Below are 17,824 nucleotides of genomic sequence, written 5' to 3'. Positions count from 1 at the left end.
GTGATGACATTAAAGTAATATAACAATTTAAGATAACTTTCACATCATACAATAAAATCTAATGGCAGAGATTTAATTGAAAAAAATTTTAAAATTGTGAAGACTAAATCTACCACAAAAATTTAATAGAGACTGAACTAAAAGAAATTAAATTTATCATAAACTCAAAACATAACTAAACTCAAATAAAATATACATGACTAATTAATTTAAAAAATAGCAACACCAAAGAAAAGTAAAATAAAGTATATGTTTTGTAGATTTATGATTAAGAGCTCGTTGAATTGTCAGCTAATGTTTAAAATTTACTTAATCACTAAATTGTTTTCAAATATAACAGAGACATGTACATGTGTATAGTACAGGTTATAACTATTTAGGAGACATGATTTGAAACGTGGAAAACTGACTTGAGATTTGAATTCCTAAATATCTGTTTGTATAATATCATTGGAAAAGGAAACTCTTGAACCTAAATTGGAAAGTAATATTTTATACTGAGTAAATAGATGTATAAAATATTTAATAAAATCCTTTTACTTTTAAAAATTAAATAATGAAAATATCATATTAGAATAATATGACTGGGTAAAAGAGAGCATTGGCTCTGACGGTCAATGGATAAATAATAGTATATTTATTTTGTCAACATTTTTAGCTAATATGTTAGTAAAATAATCACTATTTGATATATGATATTAACTATTTAATTAATACAATAATGTGAATATATTAAATTATTTTATTTTAAAGGTATGTAACAACAAGTTAATATGAATATGTTAATTATGTTTTGTACATCCATAGAAGTTTGGATCGAGAGAACTTTAAATATTTTTCTCTCCTTCGATACTCAAAAGATTTCTTTTAAGATAAAAGAATGGGGAAATTCCAAACTTTAAAATAACCAATATTTTGGATGTAGAGATTGATTCTAGTCATACTATCTCATCTTGGAATCGAAACGATGACATCGCTGATGAAAGAAAGTAAAACTACTTTTTCTAATTTTTACAATTATATATATTTAAAAACTATTTGAAAATTAATTAAACAAATAAATTTAATTAATTAAAATTAAATAAAACATAATAAAATATTTATTCTTTATTTTAATATAATAAATACTTAAAATATATAAATGATAATTACTTTAAAAACATATTTAATTAATTAATTTTATTAAAGAAATTATTTATTGGTTCATCAAATCATTTACGAATTTTAATAAATTTTCTTAAAAATTTCTCGTCGTTTTATCTTAGTCTAAACAATCTCAGTTTCATTTTTTCTTCATTCTCATATCCATTTATTTTCATTCTTCAAATACATCATCTAATCTAAACACACTCTCAACAAGGATAACATATTAAAGATCAAATGATCAAATGTGATTAATACTTATTTTTAGGTGAAAAATGATATATGTACATCTAAAATATCTCTATTAATATTTAAAAGAAATTGTTTCTAAATAAGCAGTATATTATTTTTAATAAGTAAAGTATTTTTGAATACGTCATTTGTGTCGTTATTTACTTATAATATGCAAACCTTTAAAATAACACAAATTTATATGATGGAACTTAAAGGGCTATAAAATACAGTTTCAGAAATAATAAATTATTTTATCATTTTTAATCACTTAATATTATCCTTATATATACTCTCTCATTAGGTGGAGCATGGAGAAAAGAGATATCCAATTTGGATAAAAAAAAAAATTATTTTTTGTTAAGTGCTTTAGTCAGGATATATACATGTTGGGAAAGAAATGTGTGACTGTGTACTGTAAAAATAGTTTTGGCCATCACATGTTTGTGAAAAAAATAACAATCTAGTTTATCTTGTTTATATGTTCTCACAATGAAGAAGAACACGGACATTTTCTTAATAAACTATGCCGACAAATTTTCAAGGTTTTCTTGATTTTTCATATTCATGCATGTAATCATCCATATCATCCGCAGCAACAAGCAACAGGAAGCTGAAATTAAATAAAAGATATTTTAACAGTAGTAAAAGATAATAAATTGTGCAAACGATAGAAATTGGAATATATGTATGTAACCTTTTTAATGAGTTTATATATATATATATATATATATATATATATATATATATAATTATAATTATAATTATCTCAAAATATTGTATTATCAGAAGAACCATCCAGGTAAGAAGCGTTCATGAATATATAAATGGAGGAAACAATATTCTTTCACAGATAAATATTTATATCTATATTTATATTTATATTTATATTTATATTTATATTTAAAATTGTAATTTGTAATAGATTTCATAGGTTTATCACCTGTCATAATGATAGTTGGAGCTTGTATCTAGGGATGGCAACGGGGCGGGGCGGGGACGGGTTTCGATATCCCATACCCATCCCTGCATAAAAAATTCATCCTCATCCCCATACCCAAACCCAACGGGTATCAAACTTTTTTCCCATCCCCATCCCCACCGGGTAACGGGTATAATCTCGTACCCATACCCGTACCCGTGTTCTAACTACTTCAATATTAATTTTTATAAAAGAAAAAAAATTACGGTAAAGAAAACATAATATTATGAAATATTCAATATTAGGAGGATTTTCTTCGATGTCAAATACCTTAAAATAAATTATAATTGTTTACACTTTATATTAGAATACCAAATAAAATTTCATGTGAACCAAAACATTTATTAAATTTGCAAACTACAACATTGATGAACTTAGTTGATAAAATTAAAAAATATTTCAAAAAAATATAAAAGGAAAACAAATATTCAAATTAAAATATATTTTAAATGTTTGTTTACTTCAATTTTTTAAATTCTAATGAATCTCTTTTTTATACACTAATAAAAGTTATAATATATCACTTGATCAAAATGACACAAAGAACAAATAATAAACATAATAATAAAAGGAAAACAAATATTCAAATTAAAATATATTTTAAATGTTTGTTTACTTCAATTTTTTAAATTATAATGAATCTCTTTTTTATACACTAATAAAAGTTATAATACATCACTTGATCAAAATGACACAAAGAACAAATAATAAACATAATAATAAAATTTTGACATAGATTTTGTATCTTTTGAACTTCAATATATGTTGGATAGTGACAAAAAAATATTCATAGCAATTACATTAAATTTTTATATTGTAGTAAATAAAAGTTATTTATACAATTAAAGTGAAAAAAATTACAGTATGATTAATAGTGAGTTATAAAATAACAAATAATTAGATAGAATATATCGAAATATTATTCTACATGATGAAAATAAACAATAAATAAAAATATTAAAAAACTAACAAATGTGTGTTTTAGAAATAATTTGAAAGACTATCGAAAGAAATTGCACAAAGGAAATCAAATGTATAATTAAGGTATGATAAAATGAAAAATACCTTAGAGAACTAATTATTAAATTATGTTTGAAGTGGTTAAAATTAAATAGAAATATCATTAGTGACAAAAAAATTTGTCATTAAATTACAAATAAATTAGTAATTAAATTGGTCACTAAATCAAGTACCGATTCGATCATTGAATCGGTCACTAATTTAGTCATTGATTCAGACAATAAATCAACTACTACCACCAATGACGAAAAATAGTGACTGATATGGGTTACTGACTAAATCAGTCACCATTTCATGTTTTTCTTGTTGTGAATTATCATATACTATTCCTAAATATCATTATATATATATATATATATATATATATATATATATAATTTTAACCACTTCAAACAGAATTTAAAGTGAAAAAATTACATTATGATTAATAATGAGTTATAAAATAAAAAATAATTAGATAGAATATATCGAAATATTATTCTAAATGATGAAAATAAAAACAATAAATAAAAATATTAAAAAACTAACAAATGTGTGTTTTAGAAATAATTTGAGAGACTATAAAAAAATCACACAAAGGAAATCAAATGTATAACTAAGGTATGATAAGACAAAAAATATCTTAGAGAATTAAGAAAACTTTTCAAATATCAACATATATACTTAATGGTTGAAAAATAACGAAAATTATTTTAATGAAACAAAAGAGTTCTTCAAATTAAACAAAAATTAATAATAATAATAAGTAAAGAATTTTTTTTATATTATCTTAAATTGAGAGTATAAACATTCTCATGTGAAAGGAAAATTTATAATAAATAAAAATATTAAAAAATAATATAAATATTCAAATGTGAGGCATAATTTTTTTTTAATTATCATACATCATTTTAACATAATTACATAAAGGTTATGATAAGATAAAAAATATATTGGAGATAAGAATGAGTTTCATGACAAATGAAATAATTAAAAGAAAAAAAATAGAAAAAAAAAAATATATATATATATATAGGGGTTACTTGATTAATTGTGAATATTTTAATAATTTAAACGAGAATGGAGATATGGCGGGGACGGGTATTATGGCGGGTATATGTACATCCCCATACCCATCCCCATACCCAACTGAAAAAGTCGGGGATTCCCCATACCCATACCCATACCCAGTCAATGCGGAGATTCCCCGTCAAATCGGGGACGAGTTCGGGCAATACCCACGGGGACGGGTTTATTTGCCATCTCTACTCTCTACTTGTATCACTCCAAAGCTTCATCCCCTGTCAACAAAGGATGAGTTTCCGTCAGATTAATAAGACAAAATATTATAAAATGAATATACACTAGATATGCACGTTCCCACTGATAAGAGAAAATATTTATAAACTAAAACACATCTATTTTGTCCAAAACCATACACATACGTGATGATACCAAAGCTTGACAAGCATCCATACAATTAAATAAAAAAATAATTTTAAACTACAATTCAAATTAAATTATTTACTAAAATATTATGCAATAAAAATTTAAATGAATTGTATCAAAATATAATTTTAAAACATTATTTATTTTAAAAATAAATTCAATTTTATAGGTCTAAATGAAAAATTTAAATACATGAAGTTAAATTTTAAATAATTATTCAATAATTAATATTTTTTCACTAGTGATTTTAATTTGATCACTTGATTTTAAAAAAATACTAAAATAAAAATGACTAATAATTATTCTATAAGAAGAAAATATAAAATATAATTATGAGACGGTAACGGGCAGAGACATTTCACGAATTGTTAAGATCTAAAATAAATTTAAACATTAAATATTTTATTTCAAATTTATATTTTAAATTTTTTATACAAAATTATTTATCAAATTATCATAATTATTTGCAGAAACTTAGAGACAATCTTATTTTAATCATTTATTTCAAACTTTAAAACTCAAGTGAACGATGATTGTTGAATTATTGATCAAATATAACCCAAAATATCGAACCATAACTCTTTTAATTGATCTATTTTATTATGTCATTACAAATAAATAAGTTAACTTGATGTAAAATCCAGTTAACATATACTTAATTAAAATAGATCATTTTTAATCAATCCCTACTCACTACAACTAACAATTGATTACCATATGTTGTCTTCAAGTGACAACCATCCACACCTGTAAAGGGTATGCATCCAGCCAAAAACCACTGCTTACATACATCTAAACACATGTAAAAACAGCCAAACCTAGGTGGCAGACTTGGTTGGGGTTGATTTATCTTAATTTTGAAAGTTCCAACATTCATTCTTAGTAATTTAGCCACATAGTCAATCATATAAATGACCATATTGTTGTTGTTTATCCCCTATCAAACAATCCATTGCAATTTGTTTTGCTTTCCCAACCCTCCATGGTGTTATGCCTACACTATATGTCTTCTTCACTTCGTCAATTATTTGAGCCACTGTCATAATACCAACATTCATAAATCTGTCTATAAGGACCTGAGCAGTCCAGTCCTTCTTTGCACTTTTGTTCTAAAAAACCCTTCCACATTTATGACGCCCAACAAGTGTCTTAACCCGAAAGGTTTGCCTCCCTCTAATCCTGCTGACCATGATTAAAAAACCACATTTCTTCTTACAAATTGCCCTCACTTTCTTCTGATCATTTTTAACAAATTTGACTTCTTTTCCATTCAGAACATTATGCTCCATTAAATTTTATTTAAAATCCTTCAAAGATCCAAACTCCATTCCCAATTTAAATTTGAATTCCTTATTCATATCTTCAGATTTGAACTTATTGGGACCAACTGTAACAACACCTTCATCACTATCAACATCAAAATCTAAGTCATCAGTATTGTAGTCCTCATTAATGTCATGCACTCCAACTTCTTCATTTTTCACAAATGCCCCTCCACTAATATCTCTTTTCCTCTTCACTTTGCTTGAATTCGGTTTGAATGATTTCCATCTATCCAAAACAGGGCCAATCTTCCTAATAGGTGGATCAATGTCCATCCCAAATCCATCTTCATCATTTGCCACCCTCTCTTTTTCACTGTCATCTAATTTTTCTCCAGCTAAACCTTCTTCATCTTCACAATTAACATCTTCAACCACTACTTCCTCTTCTTCTACCATATTCTCTTCAACCACTACTTCCTCTTCTACAACTACATTATCTTTAGCCAATACTTCTTCTTCTCGTACCACACTCTCTTCAGCCAATACTTCCTCTTCTCGTACCACACTCTTTTCAGCCAATACTTCCTCTTCTCGTACCACATTCTCTTCATCCACTACTTCCTCTTCTCGTACCACATTCTCTTCATCCACTACTTCCTCTTGTCGTACAACATTCTCTTCACCCATTACTTCCTCTTCTCGTACCAAATTATCTTCAGCCACTACCTCCTCTGCTCCATCATCACAAATAAAGTGAACAACTTCAGGCTGACTAGGTACATGTTGAAAGATTAACCTCTTCCTTAGTCTCCTCTGCAAAGTTAGCTAATGTCATTGCTTCCTTGTCATCATTCAGCATTCGTAGATTGTTTAATAGCTTTTCTTTTGAACCCTTCCACCATATTTTAACACCAACCCCGTATTTAAACTCTTTGACGATGCCCAGTGCTTCAAAATAGGACCAAAAATTTGGGTCGATCCCTTTAACTACATGAATCTCACCCGACGTATTTAAGTCCCTTATTCCTTTCAAACCTACCCATATGATGAAAAGCAACTGCAAACCCCATTTCCAGCCCTACATTTTCAATCAACGGAAAAACTAAAGAAATCGAACCATACACGAACCAAAAAAAGCAACCAAACCAAACAATAAAAAAAAACATGAGGAACGAACTAACCTTAGGTCTCGATTGTACTATTTAATGCTTTAATCCCTTTCGTCAAGCTCCCGATTGTACTCTGTAATGCTTTCGTTCTCACAAAATTACTTTCCCACTCACCAAATGACCTTTCCCCTTCTTTTTAATTCAAACACCCCCACCCCTTTTAATGCTTTCTTTTTAATTCGTTCTCTTCAGCTTTAATTAACACGTGCACAAAATATAAAACTTACAGCTTAAAACGGGATCTAGACGTGGCAGTCCGTTTGCCAGGTGTCAAACACAACTAACGACATCCAAAAATGAGGATCATTTCCAATCGTTTCAAAACATGAGGGACCAAATTGGAGCAAACGTTAGTTGGGGGACTAAAAACGAAATCGCACAATACTTGAGGGAAGAAAAACATAATTAACCTTATATATTATAAACTGTTAATTAATATGTTTTATTTCAATTTTTATTAAATTAATTTGGATCAAATAAAATATATTTTAAAAGAAATGTTACATTAATTAACAAATTTGTTAAATTTAAATATAAGTAAAATTTTAAATAAACATGTTAATGGACATACACTAAATTATATTAAAATAATATGACATATTAATTAAAATATTTAATGAAATTTTATAATTTTTTATTAAATTAAAATTAAAACAATTAAATAAACTTTTATTCCTATATTAATATAAATGAATACTAAAAAGAAAATAATAATAATTAAAATACATATTAAATTTTAATTTAAAATAAAATTGAAATAAATATGTTAGCTGAATTTTGAAACTCGATTAATATATGTAAATTCTATTAAAATATTTTAGTATCATAATTAAATATTTAATAATTTTTTTAAATTATTATTAAATTAAAATAGAATTAGATAAAATATGTTTTATTTTTATGTTAATTTAAATAAATATTTTAAAAAAATATATTAATTGAAATAGTTATTATCTTTTATTTTAAAACACAATTTAAACAAAATATATTTAACATATAATAAATTATATTAAAAAATCATAATATTTTAATTAAAAAACTTAATTAATTTTCTTTTTCAAATTATTAATAAACTAAAAGTAAACTAAATAAATTTAATTTTAATTTAATTTTAATTTATATAAAAATTTAAAAGAGAATTATAGTAATTAAAATATTTATTAATTTTTTGCTTAAAGTAAAACTTAAATAAATATGTTAATCGGATTTTGAAATCCCTTCGGTTATATTGTAAATTATATTAAAATGTTATAATATTTTAATTAACATATTTAATAAAATTTGTAATTTTTATTAAATTAAAATTGAATCAAATATAATATGCTTTACTTTTATGTTAATTTAAGTAAATATTTATAACAAAATCTAAAGAAATATGTTACCGAACTTACTAATCCGGCTGTGTTGAAAATCTGTAGCTAAATTTAGAAATTTGGGAGTGTTTAATTGTATTTCAAAATTCGCTGTGTTTTTTAATCGATTTTTGAAATTGAGTGAGTTTTGTAATCCTGAGATTTAGTAGTCTTCTTTAACCGTAAACTCTTTAGTTGAATTTTGAACGGTGCACTCCCAACTCCGATCATCTATCCAAACCTGTAACATTTTCTTTGCTAGATTTTGAGATTCGATACATTTTTTAATCGAATTTTGAAATCCGATTTTGTTTGCCTAACATGAATTCTAAATCTAGTAGAAGGAAAGAGGGAAAAAGTGGATGGTAGGGGTGAAGAAGAGGAGATAAATTAGGTTTCCATGGTGCTAGCAGGGATGTCAAAGCGGACCACTGCCAGTCTGCCAAAATAAAAGGACAGGTTGGGTTGGAGTTTCCAACCCATCAACGCGTTGTAGTCTGGTCCACTTAACCTGTCAGTTTTACGGACCAAAATGGGTTAGCTAGCCCTGACATAGAGCCGTCAGAGTGGGTCAAAACCCGTGGGTCAACCCTACCCACCACAGATTTGGAACAGGTTGGGTTGAATTTTTTTTATAAATGTCAATACGGGTTAATTTTTTATCTGGTCCACCAAGAACCCGGCTCATCTGAGTTGAACCCGTGGTGAGCCGTGTTGGCCCACTAACCCTTATGGTCACACACATTATGTTGGATTGTTTTTTTAACTAAACACATAAGTGGGTTGGCAAATGAAAACCTAGCTTCAACTCCAAATAGATGGGGATAAAGAAGATGCTTCAAAAGATTAAAATATTGTGGATTTATCCATTTAAGACTCTAATATTATAGTTCGATAAGTAACAAGAATGCTTTAATCTTAGATAATAATTTTTTTTTTTTTTTAATTTTGGTTTGTATAGGAGTTTAACATCATTTTTGGATTGTATTTAGATTGTGTTGAACTTTATTTAAATTTTAATCCGAATTATAATTTATGACTTAAGAAAAAAAATTATATTTTATTTTAATTAAGTGGGCTAGTGAACCAACCTGTTTAACCCACCAACCCATGGTGGGCCGGGTCGGATTCAAAATTTTTTGACTTGCTTCTAAGTGAGCCGGGTTGGGTTGACCCACTAAGTGGTCAACCGGTTGACCCACTAAGTGGTCGGGTCAGACCGAACGACCCATTTTGACAGCTCTACCCTGACCCACCAAACTTTTTTTTTAATATTTTTATGTTTAAAATTAAAAATAATTAAAAAATAATGCTTTTTTATATTTTATATATATATATTATAAAAAAATAAAAAGTTAAAAAAAAAAGTGAGGGGCCAACCTACAGTCCGCCAGCCTGCCTTGAGGTAGAACGAGTTGTAATATCTAATCCATTTACTGGTGGTGGGCCAGTCTCACTCGATCTATTTTTGACGGGTCACATATGGAACTGGCCAAAATGATCGGACTGGGGTGGGTGGGGTGGCCGAGTGTTGTGAGGGAGTTAGAGATGTCAAAATGGGTTTCAACCCTGAGCCAACCCGGCTCACCACGGGTTCGAGCCGGGTTGGGTTGAGAAAAATTCAACTTTTTCAAAAGTGCGTTGAACTCAACCCGGCTCACTTAACCCACGGGTTAAACGGGTTTGAGCCGGGTTGAAGGTGGGTTGGTCCACTTAACCCACCAACATTTTTTTACAATTTTTTTTTTAAATTTTGATAATAATTATTTACTACTCCTATTATATTTGTTCACAATTTCATATTTTTAAATGTTAGAATATTGCTTAATTATATTTGAATTGTTTGAATGTTTAATTAATTTGATTGTCAAGTTATATATATGTTGATACTTTAATCTTTAACTATAATCTTTATACTAAATTACTCAAGTAACCTACTTATAAACAATTTTTTCTAAATTAGCATGAAAAAAATGTATAGTTTATTTATATTTTGTTGAATAGCATGACAGAAAATTTGTAATATTAGTCATGCTTTCTTAGACTAATGGATACTTTCTTGGAAATAATTCTTCATATATTTGTGGTGAGCATGATCAAAATATTGGTTCTTGATTTTACTATAATTGTCATCTCATGGATTACTTAAAAATTTATTTAAATATTTGAATACTAAAAAAAGAAAATTTTTAGGTGAGTTGGTGAGCCAACCCGGTCCGGGTTGGCTCATTTTGACATGTCTAGAGGGAGTTAATATAAGAGAGAAAAATTTTACTCGAGTCAAAATTCAAAGGACTATTTTGGGTTTTCAGAAAAATTTTGTAGTGCTCAATAAATGTTTGGAGGTGGAGGAAGAAGCCTCCTTCTCGTTCATGTAAGTCATAAACACAATATATGTGCATCATTGTTAGAACCTCCAAAGCCCAAGTTATTTAGCAATGGTAATTGGTTCTTAGCTTCTTGTAACCCACATATTGCTTCGTGCACCCCTATATTTCAATATGTACTTCTTGTTTATAATGAGTACCAAACTAAGGAGCACAATTCGCTATATCTCAAACTCTCTTGCCAATGACTTGGCTAACTCTTATTTAGAATTTAACAAACTTGTGATATTCATTATGATGTAAATTGTTGAATTGAATATGCATTACTTAGTTAAAAATTATAGTACACCAATTTTTTATTAGAAGTACAACTTATTTTACTATTGAAGAGCGTAACAATTAAAATGTTTTTCAATTATAATTTTTAGGCTTAAATATACATTTGGTCCCTATTTTTGTTGATTTTATTCAATTTGGTCCCTATTTTCGTTTTATGTTCAATTAGGTCCTCATTTTCGTCAAATTGTGGTCAATTTGGTCCTTTTCACTAACGGTGTTTAAATAGTTAACGTTTTTGAACAGTACATGCCACGTGTCAGCTCCTGGTTTTTTTGATTTTTTTTTAAATTTTTTTTAAATTTTTTTTAATTTTTTTTTTAATTTTTTTTTAATTTTTTTAAATTTCAAAAAAATGGTCCACGTGTCAAGTCATAATTGTGCCACGTGTCAGTTGTGGTAGTATTATTATTTTTGTTCAATTTAGTCCCTTTATTCGTTATTTTTGTTCAATTTAGTCCCTATATTCGTTATTTTTGTTCAATTTAGTCTGACACTAAATTTAATATCTTTTATACAAATTATATTAATATCTTTTCTAAAATTGATCTTTAAATTTATTATTTTTTAAATTCAATTATAAATTATTAAATTTAATTATAAATTGAATAAATTCTTATATTTAATTTCTAAATAGAATATAATTATTTAAAATATTATGAAAATATAATTATTAATTTTTTTTTAATATTTATATTCTAAAATATTTTTAAAATTGATATATAAAAATATTTTAAATATTCAAAATATTTTAGAAAAATAAACTAATATTTGTAAAATTAACATTTACATATAAAATATTTTAGATTTTAATATCTAAAATGCAATAAAAATATTAAATACTTTAAATTTAAATGTAAATTTTACAAATATTAATATATATTTTTAAAATTTTAATAATTATATTGTAATAATATTTAAATAATTATATTTTAATAATATTTAAATAATTATATTTTAATAATATTTAAATAATTATATTTTAATAATATTTAAATAATTATATTCTATTTAACAATTGAATCTAAGAATTATATTCAATTAATAATTAAATATTATAATTTATAATTAAATTTAAAAAATAAGTAATAATAATGTCAATTTTAAAAATTAAATGGTTCTATTTTCACAAAATTTGGGACTAAATTAAACAAAAATAACGAATATAGGGACTGAATTGAACAAAAATAACGAATATAGGGACTAAATTGAACAAAAAAAATAATACTAGCAGAAATTGACACGTGGCACAATTGTGACTTGACACGTGGACACTTTTTTTGAAATTAAAAAAATTTTAAAAAAATTAAAAAAATTAAAAAATTAAAAAAAAAATTAAAAAAAAAAATTAAAAAAACCAGGAGCTGACACGTGGCATGTACTGTTCAAAAACGTTAACTATTTAAACACCGTTAGTGAAAAGGACCAAATTGACCACAATTTGACGAAAATGAGGACCTAATTGAACATAAAACGAAAATAGGGACCAAATTGAATAAAATCAACAAAAATAGGGACCAAATGTATATTTAAGCCTAATTTTTATCCACCTATTATATTTTAAAAGACAATTAATACAATTTGTAACAAAAGTAATAAAAGTAAATTTATATTTTGTATTGGATCTTATTACAAAATAAAAACACAACTTTCTTTTGTTAATTTTTTAGAAAACTTAACTTGACAAAAATATGTGTCTGTTAAGATTATATGAAAAAGTTTAGCACAACACGGACAACTTTCTATCGTGTATTTCAGTTGAAATAATTTATCCTTTTAATAGTAGTCAAATTACATATGTATAAATTATATTTTTGATTAAATCGAATTAATTACCCTTTATTTACAAAGTTACATTTCTTAACAGTTATTGAATTAATTGTTATACTAGCTTGTACCAAAATTGATTTAATTACTATAAAAAGGGTAACTTGTGTCATCATCCCTTCATTTTCAATTTTTGAAAATTAAGATTACAGTTAATTTGATTACTATTAAAAATAGTAACCTGTGCTGTCATTATCGTAATTAATTTGATTTCAAATATGATGGTAATTTATATCATAATTACTTCTTTTTTTACATTAGAATGCATTTTTTTTTTAAAAAGTTGCTTCTATATTTAATTAAATATACAATATAAATATTTTGTCATTGAACCATGTGACTTTATTTACTGTTTTTTTAATTTATAATATAATATTTTTATTTAAATTATTTTATTTATAGATAGTTTAAATATTTTGTAATTTTTTAAAATATTACATAACCAATTAATTGGGAGAAAATAATTAGGAAAAAGAAAAAGAAAATTAGAAGAAAGAGAAATATAAGAAAAGCTAAAAAAAAAGAAAAAACAAACAAAAGTGGCAGGGGTGGACAAAAAATCCAATTTTCTTAATATGATCCACTTTTGCTCCGATCCAATCCATTTAAGATCCATTTTACTAAAAATTCAATCTATTTTATTGGATTTGTATTTCAATCTGATATACATTTTATATATTTTATGGATTGAATATCCATTCTCTAAATCTAAATATTCAAAATGGATAATCCAAAATATCCAATTCAAATTTTTACTTTATATCTGTAGTTATGTTTGGCTAAAGGTCAGGATGAACTAGCCCAATTTGGCCATATTTGACTAAGTCGACGTGACCCTATACGAAATTTGGTCATATTCGGTTAAATTCAGTCAAATCGACTCCAGTCGAAATTTGGCCCAGCCGATCCTGGACCAAATTTGGAAGTATTTGGCCAAGTTGACCTCGACCCAAATTTGACCACATTGGGCTTAGTCAGCCCCTGATGAAATTTGACCGTATTCGATCGAGATGACCGCAACCAAAATTTGGCCGTATTTAGCCTAGTGGGTCTCAGTCAAAATTTGATCAAATTCGGTTGAGTTGGCCCCAATTGAGATTTGGCAGAGTCAACCCTAATCCAAATTTGACCATATTCGACCAAGTTGGTCGCGGACAAAATTTTGTCGTTTTGGCAATATTTAGAAATTTGGCCAAATTCAATTGAGTCAGCCCTATTGAAATTCGATCGATTTGGTCCTAACAAAAAATGTCGTATTCGACCGAGTCAACCCCAGACGAAATTTAGTTGTTTTGGCCCTTACCCAAATTTAGTCATATTCAACCAATTCAACATTGACCCAAATTTGGCCGTATTCAACCAAGTTTTCCCCGACCGACGAATTCAATAGATTCAACCTCAAATGAAATTTGACCGATCAGACCCTAGTCCAAATATGTCCATATTTAATCAAGTTGACTCTAGTAACAATTTGGTTGTATTAGGTCCTAATCCAAATTTGATCTTAGTCGTCCTTGACTGAAATTATATTCTATGCGGCGAAATTTTACCAAGGCGGTCATGATCGGTAGACACCGGTGAAAAAAAACGCATTCAACTAGCTGAATGATGTAAACAAGGTATCGTGCATGTTAGGAGACTTTAATACTTTTAAAAATCAGATGTAAACAAGGTTTCGTGCATGTTTTTTTAGAACAAATTTACAGAAAAATCTAACATAAGATGAAAGGTGTTTTATATTTCTTTTAACTAATTTAGTTCAAAACAAAATATTTTTAAGAAATGTTAATAATATAAACAATGATTCTTAAATATAAAAAAAAAATGTCACATTTATTAATTTTGGGCCATCTTTCTAGTCAAGGAGATGACCTAAGGGGAAAACCTGTTCCGTCTTAGTTTCCGATATAGCATTGGTGAAAAAGTTTGTACACGTTTAATTATTCTGAATAGGTTGTCTAAATTCATAATTTTGAAAACTATACTTTGTATTTATAAAATGTAAAAAAACTCAATTAATAAAGTACTTGTGTCTTCTTATCATTTCATAAAAAAATACATTATCTCTTATCTAGATCAATTATCATTATAGTTTTTTCTAATGATTAAGACAATATAATAAATTATTTGTTGTTGACTGTGACATAGCCAATGATTTTTAGGTCATCTTCTTCTCAGATACAGCTTTAGAGTATATAATAAATCTGCTTATCATGTTTGATGTCGTTTTTCAAACTGAAATTGAAATTGAAAAAGTTTTGCTGGTTTGCATGTGGAATTGTGAAGATATGAGCTGATATATAACGTAATATATAAATTTTATGCTAACTAATTATTCAGTACCATGTTTCTTGACAGAATAAGGACAGAACTCACACCTCAGTATGACAGAACAAGAGTCACCACCACTCAGATCCAAACATGCAACTCAAACACAATTTTCTTTAATTTTTTAAGTTATCTTTAGTTTTTTTAAATTAAAAATTTATGTTTAATATTAAAAATGTATATTTTAAATTATATATATATATATATTATAAATTTATTTTATATCTAATTAATATAAGCTCATGGTTATATTTTGTTAGATCACGTATATCTTCGATACAAAATCTATTTACGTAAACTTTTAACTTTTACAGAAATTAATTTTGGATCATATAAAGTTAATTTATTTCTTTACCTGTTTAAGTGCTTATTAAAAAACTATTTTTATCAAAATTTTAGTTAACACACAGTCACTTTTAGTTTTATTTTTTATAAAGATGATGTGACATTTGTACATATATATTATTTAACTTTCCAATTTAATATTTATAAGGATAATTTTATGCTTTGATATTCCTCAATATTTTCTTTCTCCCTGGGTCTAAGTTTTGTTTTTCTTTTACATCAACACTTCCCTATTTACCTATACATTAATTGATTCTCGTTAATGCTACATGGCACAGTTTTTAAGTTTGTAAAATTTAATTTTAAATGATTACTTTAGTCAATTTCGTTGTGTGAGATATTTACCTTAGTCAATTTCATATTAAAACGTTTTAATAATTAAATTTGAACGCATAACATATTAAGTTTATTTCATTTTAAATATTTTGTTTAAATAATTTTTTTTATTAATTTCTTTTAGATAAAATATTTAAAACAGACATATCCATACCAATAAAGAAAATCCTAGTCAATATTAGTCAAAAAGTACCCCTCTCATTGTTGGCTAGAAAAATATCAACTAACATTTAATCCAAACTTATGTTATTCATAGCTCTAATTGATTGACTGAAAATAATTTCAGTTGACATAAATTTAAAAGAAAAAAAAAAAGGTGTACATGAGTTGAAAAACACCAACTATAATGATAAAAAAAATCTAACAAAGTTAACTGGAAAATAACTGAAATAAAAAATAGTTCGATAATATCAGTTGAAAAATAAATACAATTGATTTTAATCTCAATGAAACCTTCATCAATATTTATATATATAAAAAAAACAATGTCAAAATGACACTCAAAACCTTAACCAATCCAACAATGTGTTGTTTTAGTCAAGTTAGCAATGTTCTAAGCAAAATAAAATACACGAGTTTAATAATATTAATCCAATTACTAATATAAATTTATAAAATTTTAATTTCTTCTGAATACATTTTATTATAAAGTATTATAAATTCTCTCTAAAAAGTATATTACCTCCTACTATTTTAAATTTATTCAAATTTAAAATTAATTTTACTTCAACTAAGTTAAAATAAGATTATTAGGTTAACTGTTTTTTTTTTTAAATATCTTCTTAGATCAAGGAAATAATAAGTTTTTTTTATAAATTATTAAATAATACGATACTTTTGAAAATACTAAGAAAAAAAACCAATATAAAAATTTCACATCATGATTATTAGAAAGAAAAAGAGGTACAGTCCTACGTTAATTATATAGTGAGGATTTTAACTGATTTTTGGACCACTCTTGTTGAATTTATTAAAAAGCACCCAAAAGTATCACTCTCATGTCGAAAACAAACTTAGCTGTAGCCTCACCTCTTTGCATGACTAGTTAAGCATCCCAAATCAACCCCACCTTCTCATATTTTGTATCTTTCCTCCAATGTTCTTATCATTTGGTATATTTTTTCTTTCTTTTTTATTGAAGTAGTGTAATTTTTGTTAAATTTATTAAAATTAATACCTTTTAAGAAAATTACATATATAGGTAAGCGATACTAAGAACATGTTATTATCATTTGGTATATATTTTTCTTTATTTTTTTTAAGTAGTATAACTTTTCTTAAATTTATTAAAATGAATATTTAAAAAAAAAATTACATATATAGGTAAGCGATACTAAGAAAATAGGACTTTATTATAAAGTAACTGTGTTAAAGTAACATGACATGCTAAGAAAACATAATTTATTTATAAAGAAGTTATATTACAATAACATGACTTTAGTTCAAAATATTTTAAACTATATTACTCTTACACAATTTCTACTATAACTAAATTAAAATCGTGTTACCTTAATCTTATTTCAGTTTAAAATATATTGAAATAAAATTGTGTTCTTATAAAATTTCAATTTAAAATGTATTGAATTAAAGTTGTTTCAATTCATGTTATCCAGACATGACTTTATCACAATAAAATAGTGTCAAATCACAATAAAGTCATGTCAACTGGAAATAATTATATATATCCATCATTTTTTATCCATTTTGATAAATATAAAAAAAAGTTTAGTAAAAA

This window comes from Vigna unguiculata, chromosome 2 (assembly GCF_037176805.1).
Source record: "Vigna unguiculata cultivar grain cowpea cultivar isolate G323 ecotype 2 chromosome 2, ASM3717680v1, whole genome shotgun sequence".
Taxonomy (NCBI): domain Eukaryota; kingdom Viridiplantae; phylum Streptophyta; class Magnoliopsida; order Fabales; family Fabaceae; genus Vigna; species Vigna unguiculata.
Note: the sequence above shows the minus strand (reverse complement) of the source record.